The sequence below is a fragment of the Mercenaria mercenaria genome, chromosome 16, assembly GCF_021730395.1.
Source record: "Mercenaria mercenaria strain notata chromosome 16, MADL_Memer_1, whole genome shotgun sequence".
Taxonomy (NCBI): domain Eukaryota; kingdom Metazoa; phylum Mollusca; class Bivalvia; order Venerida; family Veneridae; genus Mercenaria; species Mercenaria mercenaria.
The window spans coordinates 36,010,036-36,025,519 of NC_069376.1; positions in this window are offsets into that span (position 1 = coordinate 36,010,036).

The window sequence follows — 15,484 nt, forward strand, 5'->3', positions numbered from 1 at the left end:
TATGCAGACCAACCCGGATAAATTTCAGGCAATAGCTGTTGGTAAAAAAACACATGAAAAAGCCCATAAACTTAAAATCAGCAGTTCCGCTATTGAATACGAAGATGTTGTGAAATTACTGGGTGTTGACATCAACTTTAGTTTAAGTTTTGACTCTCATATAAAAAAATATTTGAAAAAGGCTGCTCAACAAATAAATATTTTAAAACGAATAGGTAATTTGAAGTAAGTTTAACAGATTAACAATATTTCTTACTTTTGTGCTCTCAAATTATAATTTTTGTTTATTGTCTTGGCATTTCTGTTCAGTCAGTAATATGAAAAAATTGAAAAAATCCAAGAACATGCTTTGAGGGTTTTAATTTTTTTGAATGAAATGACCCCTACAGTTCTGCCAGGTTTAGTAGAGAAAAAAGATTCCAGGTGTAACTTTAGAAATTCTAATATTCTACAGGTCCCTCAAGTTAAGACAACAACATATGGTAAGAACTCATTTCGCTTCTGCTTATGTTGTGGGCTGCTATACATTGCTTAGTAAGTGCTACTTAGCTTGCTCGTATGTTTTTATAAATGCTTATTATGTATTACACACTGTCTATATGACATGCTTTCTTTTATGATGTTTTTGTCATTTTGCTACTGTGAGGAAATTGCTTATCAGTCCTTTCCAAATCCGATTTGGAGGGAGGCAGTTTTTAACACCATTTCTTAAACATACACCTTTGTGTTTTTTTTTTTGTATTGCAGATTTATTTCCTTTCTTACGGTGTTTTTAGGCAGTAATGTCTAGATCAGCAGTTTCAACACAGATTTAATTACTTGTAGTCTTGTACATGCGTAACCAGTTCTATTTAATACTGAATGCTTTTTAATTCTGTTAAATTTATTTTAATTGTTGTATAGTCGGTTCAAAAGTTTTGTAATGTTGTCTTTTGCCGACTCAAAATAAATCTCATTGTATTTATTGTCTCAATTTGAATACATTTTACAATAAAAGACACACTAAAATCGAAATAATTCATAATAAAGTCGTGTTTGAACACTTTTTATACACTCGGGCTGTTATACTTCGTTCTAAATAATTTCAGTCGGGCTGCGCACTCGTGAATTATTACGCCAGACGTATAACCGCTCATCGTGTATAAATAGTTTGCTATACATGTAAATTATTTCTTAATTATAGTACAGACATTTTAGTTGTGAATAACAATATTCAGAGTATTTAAACATATATATTTAACACTGCAATCAGAGTATTTCTCATATCCTGCCCTTAGCATTACATTCAAAGTTTTACAATATTTCATTATATGTAATTATGAAAATCTGCTATGCTGTAATACTGTTTTTCAGATCAAAGTGATATTTATTTGTTGCCGTTACAAGTGCCAAAATGCGCGCTAAGTCTAATCGACTTATTTCCTGCTTTATGTATGCTGACACAGTCAAGTTAAATGTTTCACAGTTTGTACGCCGCTATAACCTATGGACTCTCCGGGCTTGTTGCGACCTGTTCCTCGTTCCTTGGTAGAATCATATACGTTTTGTTCCTCTGCAAACCAAACCCACCGATTCAGTTTTGTTTTAGCTTGAATATGAGACATTTGCGTCATATTTGATGTATTACATAAGAACATTTTACTATCTATATACTGGCAAATTTGATGGTAAATGTCTAGTAATGCATTATAGTGGTCTTTGGATATTCTGAAATGTTTAAATAAGAATGGCTGGGTTGGAAAAAGTATAGAAAAACTCTTTCACAACTAATCAAAGGAAATGGTCTGCACTCGGAGCGCTGATCTCGATATTTCGTGCTCATTTTAGCAACAGAACTGTAGCTAGTTTCCGTATATGACCAGGTAGCTTTAGTCACATTAAACCGATTGTATTATCCATTATAATAAACCCACAAGAATCACCAGCACCTGTCTTATTTAAGTGGAACTCTGTTAAACAGAAACATTCAAATGAACTACATGCATGATCCAGCGACCATATTATAAAAAACAAGACCTAGTCCAGGTTCAGAGAGACTTAATAATATATATTATAATGTTTTATAAATGGTATTTAAATTTCAACATTCTAAGACTAATATCAAAAGGTACCCAGCAAATCATATCAATGAGGTTAGTCACGATTTTCCGCGTTTGCCTTTCCTTACCAGTCAAGTTCATCTGCACATTGTCTCATCGCCACCTTCTGTTTTGAAATCAATACCTGGTATGGTTACTGGACATAAAATACGATGGACAGATTTGACCTTGCTGTATCCTTGACCTATGACCTACAGGCCTTATTCATGCGCTCAAATACTTAGACACAAGAATATGTGGGAGAGGGGGAGTAAGGAGGGCTGTTGCACAAAGATTGTTGTTCAAATACTCATCACAACCCATATTTCAAGTTTAAACACTGAATAGTAGCTTTGAAGTTGTGCTGCGGACACAAAATACGAAGTACAAAGAACATACTTTTACTAAATTTGTGAGCTTGACCTTTGACCTACCCGCCAAGTTTATGTGCTCTACACATATGCCACTTACCTATATGCCAAGTTTGAAGTTAGTATGTGGTTATTAATTTATGTTCTGGCTACAAAATCTGACGGACAGACTTGACTTCGCCGTTACCTTGACATTTGACCTGGTTCATGAACTCCGCACATCTTCTGATGGCCAGCTTCCTATATGCCAAGATTTATGTCAATACCTTGAAAAGTTATTACTTTATACTCCGAACACATGAAAAAGGACAAAGATCTGCATTTGTTACATTAACATTTGACCTACCGACCTGTTTCATGCGCTTTGCCCCTATTTTCAACTTGTCGTACTTTGTGCTTTGTATGTTGTCTTGTTTGTTGTTAGCGTTTCTTTCCTCTTTCTCCTCACTACCCCCATTATCCCCATCGCCTAATCCAATCCATTTCCCTTGCATTCACGCTCACTTGCATTTGCTGCCTCTCTCCTTTTACTATGAGTAAGTTATCGTGCCCACCACAATTTTGACTGCCGGTTGTCCTTAGGCGTTGGTGTTTTTGGTGTTTGTGGTGCTCTGTGCTTTCTGGAAATCTTCCCTTACATTTTATCTTGCATATCGTCTTATCTCCACTATATATATGCCATGTTTAAAGTCAACACCTTGAATGCTTACCGAGTTATGCTACGGACAGAAACTATGATGGATAGACAGACGGACAGACGCACGCGCCATCACTTAACACGTCCGTGTCTCCAAAAACCGGTATCCGATTAATAAAAGGAGACCGCTTGTGTTACAACCGTTAAATCTTATAGGAAATTTTTTTTGCGATCGGTAATGAGTCATAGGTCAAAGAACCTTGAGGAAAAAAATCCATTCAATAACTGGTGAACACTTGGGCCAATAGCATTCAAAACTCCTGTGATAATTGCGTGTGGTTGATTGATGAGACATGCTTAAGAGTCAAATATCTGCCCCTCTTGATATAGACCATATTATGTCAAAGGCCGAAATTACTGTAGGGTATGTCCTCCGTGACGATTTGATAAAAGACATTGTGCCTGACATCATACGTCCTCCACCTCAGGTAATTCATGTAAGGAAGTTGGCAGTTACTTGCGGAGAACAGGTTTGTACTGGTACAGAATCCAGGACCACTGGTTAGGTTAACTGCCCGCCGTTATATGACTGAAATACTGTTGAAAAACGGCGTTAAACCCAAAAACAAAAACAAAGAAATTACTGTACACTCGAGACTGAAAATGACACACGTTTGATGATTGACTGCGTTCAGAAATGAACACTGGTCAATAACTGGAAGGTGAAGGTCACATCGACATAGAGACTGAAACAAGAGGCCCAAATGAGCATAAGTCGCTCACCTGAAGAGGACCTTAACCATCTGACCCTTTGAGGGACCAAACACCCTAAACTGAACAAATTTATGAGAAGACCTAAGACATTTATTAATGCTACAGACCAGGTTTGATGAAGATCCACCGAGTGATTCATGAAAGTAGTCATTAAAAGGTATTTTTTACTTTTAGCCCTAGCAACCCCTAAAAGGGACCAACTGCCCCCATTTGAACAAATTTGAGAAAAGACCTTGTAATGATCCTACATGCCAAGTCTGATGAAAATCCATCTAGCTATTCGTTAGAAGAAGTTGTTTAAAGGTATTTCTAGTTTTAGATCAAGCTTCAAAAACAAAAAGAAAAGTTGGTCAGTATGTCAAAATTAAGATTAGTCCAGATGAGTATTGAAATCTGTACCAAAAATTATACATGCGGTCCAAATTCTTTTGTCGGTAACTTTAAAAAACAAGAAAGTAGGTCAGAGTTAAGAATATTAAAAATGAGTGTTTAAATCTGTATCAAAATTTATACAAGTGGTCCAAATTTCTAAGCCGTACCTTCAAAAACAAGAATGTAGGTCAGGATTAAGACTATTCAAGATGCGTATTGAAATCTGTATCAAAAATTATACATGTGGTCCAAATTTCTATGCTGTAACTTAAGAAACGAGAAACTAGTTCAGTAGGTCACGATTAAGACAATTCAAAATGAATATGGAAACCTGTATCAAACATTATACTTAATATGGTAAAGGACTAGAATATGATGCAACATACCAAATATTAAAGCCCTAGGCTATGTGGTTTAGTGAATGGAGATTTTCAAAGATTTCCCTTTAGAAGTCCTCTACAAACCATGTGACCTCAAGGATGGGGCTATATTTGACCCCAGGGAGATAGTTTAAACAATCTTGGTAAAGGACTGCTACAGAATGCTATATATTAAATATCAAAGCCCTTGTACAAGATTTTCAAAGTTTACCCTATACATGTCCATATCAACTATGTGACCCCCAGGGCGGGGCCAAACTTGATCCTAGAGGAATAATTTGAACAATCTTGGTAAAGAACCATTAGATGATGTTACATACCAAATATCAAAGCCCTATAGGCACTGTGGTTTTGGACAAGAAGATTTTCAAAGTTTTTCCTGTATAAATCTTTATAAACCATGTGACCCCCAGGGCGTGTCATATTTGACCCCAGGGCGATAATTTGAATAAACTTTGTAGAGGACTATTAGATGATGCTGAAAACCAAATAGCAAAGCCCTAGACCCTGTGGTTTTGGACAAGAAGATTTTCAAAGTTTTTCCCTATATAAGTCTATATAAACAATGTGATCCCCGGGGCGGAGCCATATTTGACCCTAGGGTTATAAATTGAACAATCTTGGTAGAGGACCACTAGATGATGCTACATACTAAATATAGAAGCCATAAGCCCTGTGGTTTTGGACAAGAAGATTTTCAATTTTTTTCCCCTATATACGTCTATGTGAACCTTGTGACCGCAAGGGTGGGGCCATATTTGAACCTAGGGGATAATTTAAATAATCTTGGTAGAGAACGACTAGATGATGCTACATACCAAATATCAAAGCCCTAGGCCTTGTGGTTTTGGACAAGAAGATTTTAAAAGATTTTCCTTAAATCTTTGACCAATTTTAAGAGAAGATCATCCAAGGGTCATTCCTGTGAAGTTTCATCAAAATTGGCGTGGTGGTTTAGAAGATGTTGTTTAAAGGAAAGTGTAATCGGACGGACGGAAGGTGAGCGATCACAATAGCTCACCCCGAGCCTTTGACTAAAAATGGGGAGATGACCTTATAATGATATTACAGACCAAGTTTGATGAAAATCCTTCAAGCGGTTCATGAGAAGTTGTTTAAAGTATTTCTAATTTTGGCTCTTGCGGCCCCTAAAAGGGGCCAATTGCCCCCATTTGAACAAAGTCGGGAGAAGGCCAAGTTTGATGGAAATCCTTTAAGCCGTTCGTGAGATGAAATGGTTTAAAGGTATATATAATTTTGGCTCTAGCGGCCCTCAAAAGGGGCCAAGTACCCCATTTGAACAAACTTGGGACAGGACCTTATAATGAGAGCAAGTTTGATAAAGATCCATCAAGCGGTTCCTGAGAAGAAGTCGTTTAAAGGGTTTTCTATTTTCAGCTCAGGCGGCCCCTAAAAGGGATCTCAGTGCCCACAATTGAACAAACTTGATAGAGGACCTCACCAGGATGCTACAGACAAAATTTGGTGTTATTCTGACAAGTAGCTTCAGAGAAGAAGATGTTTAAGTGAAAATGTGGACGACGGACCACCCACCTATACTAAAGCTCACCCTGTGAGCTGATTAAATGCAATCACTTGGGTTATATAGCTGTCAAACTAAACAATAAGACACCCTATGATCAGTAGATGAAGCTCAGAGGCTATTCACAGAGGTCCTAGAGCTGAAATTATTTCATATTGAGAATATTTGGACCTTTATCCTTCGGACTTATGACAAAGGCCAATGTAACTGCATAAATTGCATAATCGCAATGAATGATTGTGTTCAGAAAATGGCCTGTAGTGGTCACTGGGTGTAAGGTCAAGGAAAAATGGACCTCAAAACTGAAATATGATTCTGATCGGTTGGGCGTATTGCGGTTTAACTTCATAGGATTACTGCCAATAGTCAGATGAAGATCAGAAGATCAGTGGTTAGTAAGCGGCCTTGGGACTGAAAACGGTCATCTGGAGGTTATTTGTTCATACAGACTTCAAACTTCGTAAGATGATTATGGTAAAATGATGACACCTATTGCTTTCTGGGGTCCGAAGGTAAAGGTCAAGGTCACAATTACGTTCATTGGTCAGAAGATGACTCGTATTTTGACTTCTGGGCGCCAGAAATAAGTTAAAAGTAACATTGTGGCTGAAAGCGGTTGATCAAAAGAATGTCTTGATCTACATCTATGACCTTCAACTACCTATAAGATCTGCATGTAGTTGATTGATTACAAATTGTTTTAAGGGTCAAATGTCAGTGTCATAGTGACTTCTTCTTTTTGTATGGGTAATTATGTTGAAGAACAATGCGACTGCATAACCGAAACTGAAAATTATTTACTTTTACTTCCCGTGGTAGCCAAACAGTATACTAGTATTATAACAAAGCAGTACATGAACTAACAGCAAGTTATTTTTATTGCTTAAAGCTTCAGAAGTGCATGTTTGATAGCAAGCTGTTTTTAATAAGACTTAACAGCCATATTGGATTCAGTCTGGTTTGATTACCATACATGTTTCAATCTGACTTGATTGCTGTACTGGTTTTAATAAGACTTGATTCATACTGGTTTCAATACCTGATACTTATACTGGTTTCAATCTGACTTAATTACCACACGGGTTTCAGTTCCGCCTGATTGACATACTGGTTTCAATAACGCTTAATTGACAAGGCTTGATTGACATCGGTTTAAATAAGGCTTGATTGATATACTGGTTTCAAAAATGCCAATAAAAGCTTGATTGACAAAATGCTTTCAATATGGCGTATTAAGGCTTGACTGACACACATGGTGTCAATAAAGCTTGACTGACGTATGGTTTCAATAAAACTTGATTGACATACTGGTCTCATGAAGGCATGATGGACATACTGGTTTCAACAAGACTTCACTGACATATTGTTTTTAATAAGAATTGATTGACATACTAGATTCAATAAGGGTAATAAAGCTTTGCTGACTTAATAGTACTTAATTGACAAGTTTCAATAATAAATTAATAATATTGCTTGATTGACATATTTGTGTCAATAAGGCTTGAATATAATACTTGTTTCAATAAGACTTGAATATCATATGCGTGTAAATAAAGTTTAACAGACATTCAGGTAACAGTAAGGTATGATTGAAATACTGGTTTCAGGGGGCCTCCGTGGCCGAGTGGTTAAGGTCGCTGACTTCAAATCACTTGCCCCTCATTGATGTGGGTTCGAGCCTCACTCGGGGCGTTGAATTCTGTATGTGAGGAAGCCATCCAGCTGGCTTACGGAAGGTCGGTGGTTCTACCCAGGTGCCCGCTCGTGATGAAATAATGCACGGAGTGGCACCTGGGGTCTTCCTCCACCATTAAAGCTGGACAGTCGCCATATGACCTATCATGTGTCGGTGCGACGTTAAATCCAAAAAAATGAATATAAAAAAATTCTGGTTTCAATAAGACTTGATTGACAAACTGGTTTCAACAAAGCTTGATTACTGGTTTCAAAAAAGCTTGGTTCTAATACTGGTTACAATAAGATTTGATTCTCATACTGGTTTCAATAAGACTTGATTGACATATTTTGTTTCAATAAGGCTTGATTGACATACTGGTTTCAGAAAGGTTTGATTGACATACTGGTTTCAACCCAGTCAGCATGATTATATCGGCCCGATATAGGGTAAAATGTCGGCAAAATGTGCCGATGTAGGGCCGAAGTCAGGCCGTTGTAGTGCCGCAAAATATTGAAATCGGTAGATCGACATCAATCAGTGTAACTAGTTCGTACGTCGGGTTGACATCGTGCCGATATTGGATTTTCTAATATAACAATAAATTATCAACAAGATAATGCAACATTTTCAAAAAGTGTACATATAATAGTAAGTAATCTAACTGTTTATATGTGCTTATTTATTAAGCAAATATGATATATGCTATATTAACCAAACTAGGTTCCAAACAAAATTTGTTAACAGTATTTATCAAAATTTTATATGTAATAAAGGGAGGTAATTATTAAGATGCATTTTTTTTTTGTAAATTGTCGCCATAGAAATATTTATATTTACAAAAAAATTGAAATTATAAATTTGTTTAAATTCTAATTGAACAATTTTCCTAGTGTTAAGAATATACAGAAAGCTTACGTAACTAAAACATGCATTATAATAGTTGTGAAAAATATTATATCCATAAAAACAAATAAGCTTCATACACATGATGCGTGCCACATCAGTTCTCAAGAACATTACTCTGAGAATTTATAAAGTGACTTTGCATTCATACCATTTGGATGTAACGTATCTAAGTTATGTATTTTTTAAGAAAGTTTTGATAAAGCAATGCGTGTCACACTATTTCGCGACCACGATATGATCAGCAAATATCGGGCCGATATCATTTTGATGTTGGACAAATATCCTTTGCCAATATCGGACCGATGCCATTATGATGTTGGCCCGATACCGTCTGCCGACGTCGGGCCAACATTATTCCTATTTGCAACCGAAATTGAAGCCGGTATCCACCCGTTGTAGACAAGGACGTCGGTTTGATATCGGGCCGATATAGAATGCTGGCTGGGAATAAGGCTGTTTTCAGTAAGACTTAACAACCATATTAGATTTAGTCTGGTCTGATTACCATACATGTTTCAATCTGACTTGATTGCTGTACTGGTTTCAATAAGACTTGATTCATACTGGTTTCAGTACTAGATAATTATACTGGTTTCAATAACGCTTAATTGACAAAAATGCTAATAAAAGTTTGATTGACATAATAGTGTCAATAAGGCCTGATGGACATATTGCTTTCAATAAAGCTTGATTGACGTAATGGTTTCAATATGGCTTATTAAGGCTTGATTGACATACATGGTGTCAATAAAGCTTGACTGACGTATAGTTTCAATAAGGCTTGATTGACAAACTGGTCTCAAGAAGGCATGGTGGACATACTGGTTTCAATAAGACCTGATTGACATATTTGTTTCAATAAGGCTTGATTGACATACTGGTGTCAAAAAGGCTTGATTGACATACTGGTGTCAATAAGACTTGATTGTCATATTCCTGCTAATATAGCTTGACTGACAAACAGGTAACATTAAGGCTGATAAACATACTGGCTTCAATAAGGCTTGATTGACATACTGGCTTCAATAAGGCCTAATTAAGATACTGGCTTCAATACGACTTGTCATACTCGTGTTAATAGAGCTTAATTGGCATACAGGTTTTAACGAGGCTTAATTGTCATACTGGTTTCAACAAATCTTGACTGTCATTCTGGTTCCAATATGGCTCCATAAAGCTTGACTGACTACTGGTTTCAATAAGGCTTGATTATCATACCGGTTTCAATAAGGCTTGATTCTCAAATTGGCTTCAATAAGACTTGATTGAAACATTAGTTTCAAAAGGCTTGACTGACATATTGGTGTCAATAAGGCTCGAGGACATACTGGTGTCAATAAGCCTTGATTGACATACTGGTTTTAATAAGACTTGATTGCCATACTCATGCTAATATAGCTTGACTGACATAGAGGTAACAATATGGCTTGATTGACATACTGGTTTTAACGAGGCTTAATTGTAATACTGGTTTCAACAAAGCTCGACTGTCATACTTGTTTAAATAAGGCTCGATGAAGCTTGATTGATTACTCAAGACTTGATTTTCATACTGGGTTCAATAAGTTTGAAATTCATGCTGGTTCCAGTAAATCTTGCTTGACAAACTGGTTTCATTGAGGCTCGATTATCACACTGCATCCCAAAAATGCTTGATTGATATACCAGTATCTATATGAGTTGATAATCATACTGATTTCAACTAGAGCTGTCACAAGAGTGACGAATTATATTCCCCACAATACGGTCTTGTCACAGAAGTAAGCCAATGTCAAAGTTGATCCTCAAAATCAATACGGGTAATCAGCTGGACATGATCAACTTCGTACTAAGTTTCGTTATCCAACGCCCAAGCGTTCTCAAGTCACCGTCCGAAAACGATTTTACTGTTCTGGGTCCCTGTGACCTTGACTTTTGACCTAAAAATCGATAGGTGTCATCTGTGTGTCATGACCAACCTCCTTATCAACTTGCATGAGCCTAGGCCCAAGCGTTCTTAAGTTATCATCCGGAAACGGTTTAACTCTTCAGGGTCATTGTGACCTTGACACTTGACTTACTGACCTCAAAGTCGATCTTGACCTGTATTTTATGATGTTACACAAAATTTATGATCCTAGGCCCAAGCATTCTCAAGTTATCATCCGGAAACCGTTTAAATGTCTTATGACATTATGACCTTGACCTTTGACTTACTGACCTCAAAGTCGACCTTGACCTGTATTTGACACTGTTACATATGTGTACGAAAAATTATCTAAATCTGTCAAGCCTTTCATGAGTTATTGTCCGGAAACCATGAAAACCAACGTACCAACCGACAAGCTCACACCTATATACCCCCGCCCAAAGTTCGTTTTGTTGGGGAATAAAAAGGCTTAATTGTCATACTGGTTTCAACATAACTTGAGTGATATACCAATAAAACTTGATCATTATACTGGTTTTATTTAAGCTTGATTGACATACTGGTTTGAATAAGGCGTGCATGACATACTGGTTTCAATTAGGCTTGCATGACATACTGGTTTCAGTAACGCTTGATGGTCATACTGGTTTCGATAAGGCTTGCCTGACATATTGGTATCAATAAGACTTGCCTGACACACTGGTTTCAATAAGGCTTTCCTGACACACTGGTTTCAATATGGCTTGCCTGACACACTAGTTTCAATAAGGCTTGCATGACATACTGGTTTCAATAAGGCTTGTCTGACAAACTGGTTTCAATATGGCTTGCCTGGCACACTGGTTTCAATAAGGCTTGATAGACATACTGGTTTCAATAAGGCTTGCCTGACACACCGGTTTCAATATGACTTGTCCGACACACTAGTTTCAATAAGTCTTGCCTGACACAATGGAGTCAATAAGGCTTGCCTGACACACTGGTTTTGGTAAGGCTTGCCTGATACACTGAGTTCAATAAGGCTTGTCTAACATACTTGTATCAACAAGGCTTGCCTGACACACTGGTTTAAGTAAGACTTGCCTGACATACTGGTTTCAGTAAGGTTTCCTTATCATACAGGCGTCAATAAGGCTTGATTGACGTACTGATTTTAATAAGGCTTGTAGACATACTGGTTCCAATAAGGCTTGCCTTACACACTGGTTTCAATAAGGCTTGATAGACATACTGGTTTCAAAAAGGCTTGCCTGACACACTGGTTTCAATAAGGCTTGCCCGACACACTGGTTCCAATAAGGCTTGCCTGACACACTGGTTTCAGTAAGATGTGCCTGACATACTGGTTTCAATAAAGCTTGCCTGATATACTGGTTTCAGTGTAACTTGCCTGACACTGGTTTCAATAAGGCTTGCCTGACACACTGGTTTAAATAAAGCTTGTATGACACACTGGTTTCAATAACTTGCCTGACACACTTGTTTCAATAAGGCTTGATAGACATACGGGTTTCAATAAAGCTTGCCTGACATACTGGTTTCCATAAGGCTTGTCTGACACACTGGTTTCAGTAAGACGTGCCTGACATACTGGTTTCAGTAAGGTTTCCTTATCATACTGGCGTCAATAAGGCTTAATAGACGTAATGGTTTGAATAAGGCTTGATTGACATACTGGTTTCAATAAAGCTTGCCTGACAAACTGGTTTCAGTAAGACTTACCTGACATACTGGTTTCAGTAAGGTTTTGTTATTATACTGGCGTCAATAAGGCTTAATTGACGTAATGGTTTTAATAAGACTTGATTGACATACTGGTTTCAGTAAGGCTTGCCTGATACACTGGTTTCAATAAGACTTGCCTGGCACACTGGTTTCAATAAGGCTTGATAGACATACTGGTTTCAATAAGGCTTGCCTGACATATTGGTTTCAATAAGGCTTGCCTGACACACTGGTTTCAATAAGGCTTGCCTGACATACTGGTTTCAGTAAGACTTGCCTGACATACTGGTTTCAGTAAGGTTTCCTTATCATACTAGCGTCAATAAGGCTTGATTGACGTACTGATTTTAATAAAGCTTGACTGACATACTGATTACAATAACATTTGATTATTATACTGGATGCAATAAGGTTAAATTGTCACATTGTCTTAATAAATCTTCATTGACATACTGGTTTTATAAAGGTTTGACTGTCATACTGGTGTCAATCGGACTTGACCGAGAAACTGGTAAAGACTTGCTTGACATACTGGTTTAAATACCGTTTGATTTACATACCGATTTCATTCAGGCTTGCTTGTCATACTGGTGTCAATCAGGCTTGATTGGCAGACTGGTTTCAGTAAGATTTGTTGACATACTTGTTTCAAAAAGGTTTGATTGACATACTTGTTTCAAAATCAAACTTGACCGACACAGTCTTAATAAGACTTTTTTGACATAGTGGTTTCAAAAAGACTTGACTGACACATTGGTTTTAATAAGACTTTATTTTTTTTTACATAGTGGTTTCAATAAAGCTTGACTGTCATACTGGTGTGAATGCGACTTGATTGACATACATGTACTGGTTTCAATAAGGCTTGAATGATATATACTCAACGGCTTTTCCAAGTCTACACTTTTATTTTTTGATCTCTGCCAAATTTTAGCAGGTCTGAATGAAAATTAGATACATTGTGTTTAATGATTAGTTCAGTGGAATATAAAACATTACAATAACAATTATTACAATAAAATTATGTATCGATTTTTTTGAGCAACGACAGTTCCATAATAAAGTCAAACTAGAATGTGTCTGTAGAACACAGGGTGTGCCCCCGCCCACTGGTACATTTGTCACAAATAAGGGGAAATAATTCAAATGTTTGCAGTCTAAATCGGATATAGCCTCAAAAATAAATAGGAACAGGATTCCTTATTCTATACCATATACTTTTTGTGCTATGAGCATCACAAACAAAAAATCCACTATTTTTGCTATTTCAAGGGCCATAACTCTGTAATAAACGCTAAAATTCTCAAAAAGAATGCCAAGTGTGCAAGGTCATATTATGATAAAGACTCAAGCAAGGTTTCATGAATTTACATTAAATACTTCCTGGGTGAGGCACATAATTAGGTGAAAAGGTGCATTTTTTGACTATTTCAGGGGCCATAAATCTATAAATAGGGGGCAGACCCAGATCAAAAATAGTAGGTGCGCAAGTTCATATCATGATAAAGACTCATGCAAGGTTTCATCAATTTATATCAAATACTTTTTGAGCTAGGCGTGTCACAAGGTGAAAATGTGAATTTTTGACTATTTCAGGGATCATAACTCAAGAAATAGGGCGCGGACCCAGATTAAAAATAGGAGATGCGCAAGTTCAAATCATGATTAAGACTCATGCAAGGTTTCATGAATCTATATCAAATACTTTTTGAGCTAGGCGTGTCACAAGGTGAAAATGTGCATTTATGACTATTTCAGGGAGCCAGACGAAAAATAGGAGGTGCGCAAGTTCATATCATGATAAAGACTCATGCAAGGTTTCTTCAATTTATATCAAATACTTTTTGAGGTAGGCGTGTCACAAAGTGAAAATGTGCATTTTTGACTATTTCAGGGACCATAACTCTAGAAATAGGGGGCGGACCCAAATGAAAAATAAAAGGTGCGCAAATTCATATCATGATTAAGACTCAAGCAAGGTTTCATGAATCTATATCAAATACTTTTTGAGCTAGGCGTGTCACAAGGTGAAAATGTGCATTTATGACTATATCAGGGGGCCATAACTCTAAAATTAGGGGGCGGAGCCAGACGAAAAATAGAAGGTGCGCAAGTTCATATCATGATAAAGACTCATGAAAGGTTTCATCAATTTATATCAAATACTTTTTGAGCTAGGCGCGTCACGAACTTCGGACGGACGGACGGATGGACGGACGGACGCACGGACAAGAGCAAATCTTTATGCCCCCTACCACTCATAGGGGAGGGGGGCACAAAAATGAGTGAACTTCTGTGCTGGTAACTATACGACAATTAGTGCCATATGCAGGATCAAGCAATCTTGCAGCCAGCATTACACTCTCCAATGGACAGAATATGCTCTTATCTTGACATCCAATACCTTTCTGTAAGCATGCATTTTTAGGTTATCAAATTTGTACACACTGGTTTTAATCCAGCTTGATTTATCTACTGGTTGAAATCCAGCATAATTGTCATACTGTTGTCAATCCGGCTGGACTGACATACTGGTTTCAGTAAGGCTTAAATGACATACTGCTTTCAAGAAGCAGTATGTCAAGTTTAATTGACATACTGGTGTCAGTAAGGTTTGAATAATCATACTGGTTTCATAAGGCTTGCCATTCTGGTGTCAATCTCGCTTGACAAACTGGTTTTAATTAGGCTTGATTGACATGGTGGTTGCAATACGGCTTGATTATCTTACTAGTTTCAACTAGAGTTTTCACAAGAGTGACGAATTATACCACCACAATATGGCCTTGTCACAGAACTAAGCCAATGTCAAAGTCGAACTTGCTTGACCTTTGACCTACTGAACTCAAAATCAATAGGGGTCATCTGCTGGTCATGATCAACCTCCCTATGAAGTTTCATGATCTTCAAACCAAGCGTTCTCAAGTTATTGTCCGGAAACAGTTTAAATGTTCTGGGTGACTCTGACCTTTGAACTTTGGAACTCGAAATCAATAGGGGTCATCTGCTGGTCATTACCAACCTCCCTATTAAGTTTCGTGATCCTAGGCCCAAGCGTTCTGAAGTTGTTGTCCGAAAAATCGTTTAAATGTTTCGGGTCACTGTGACCTT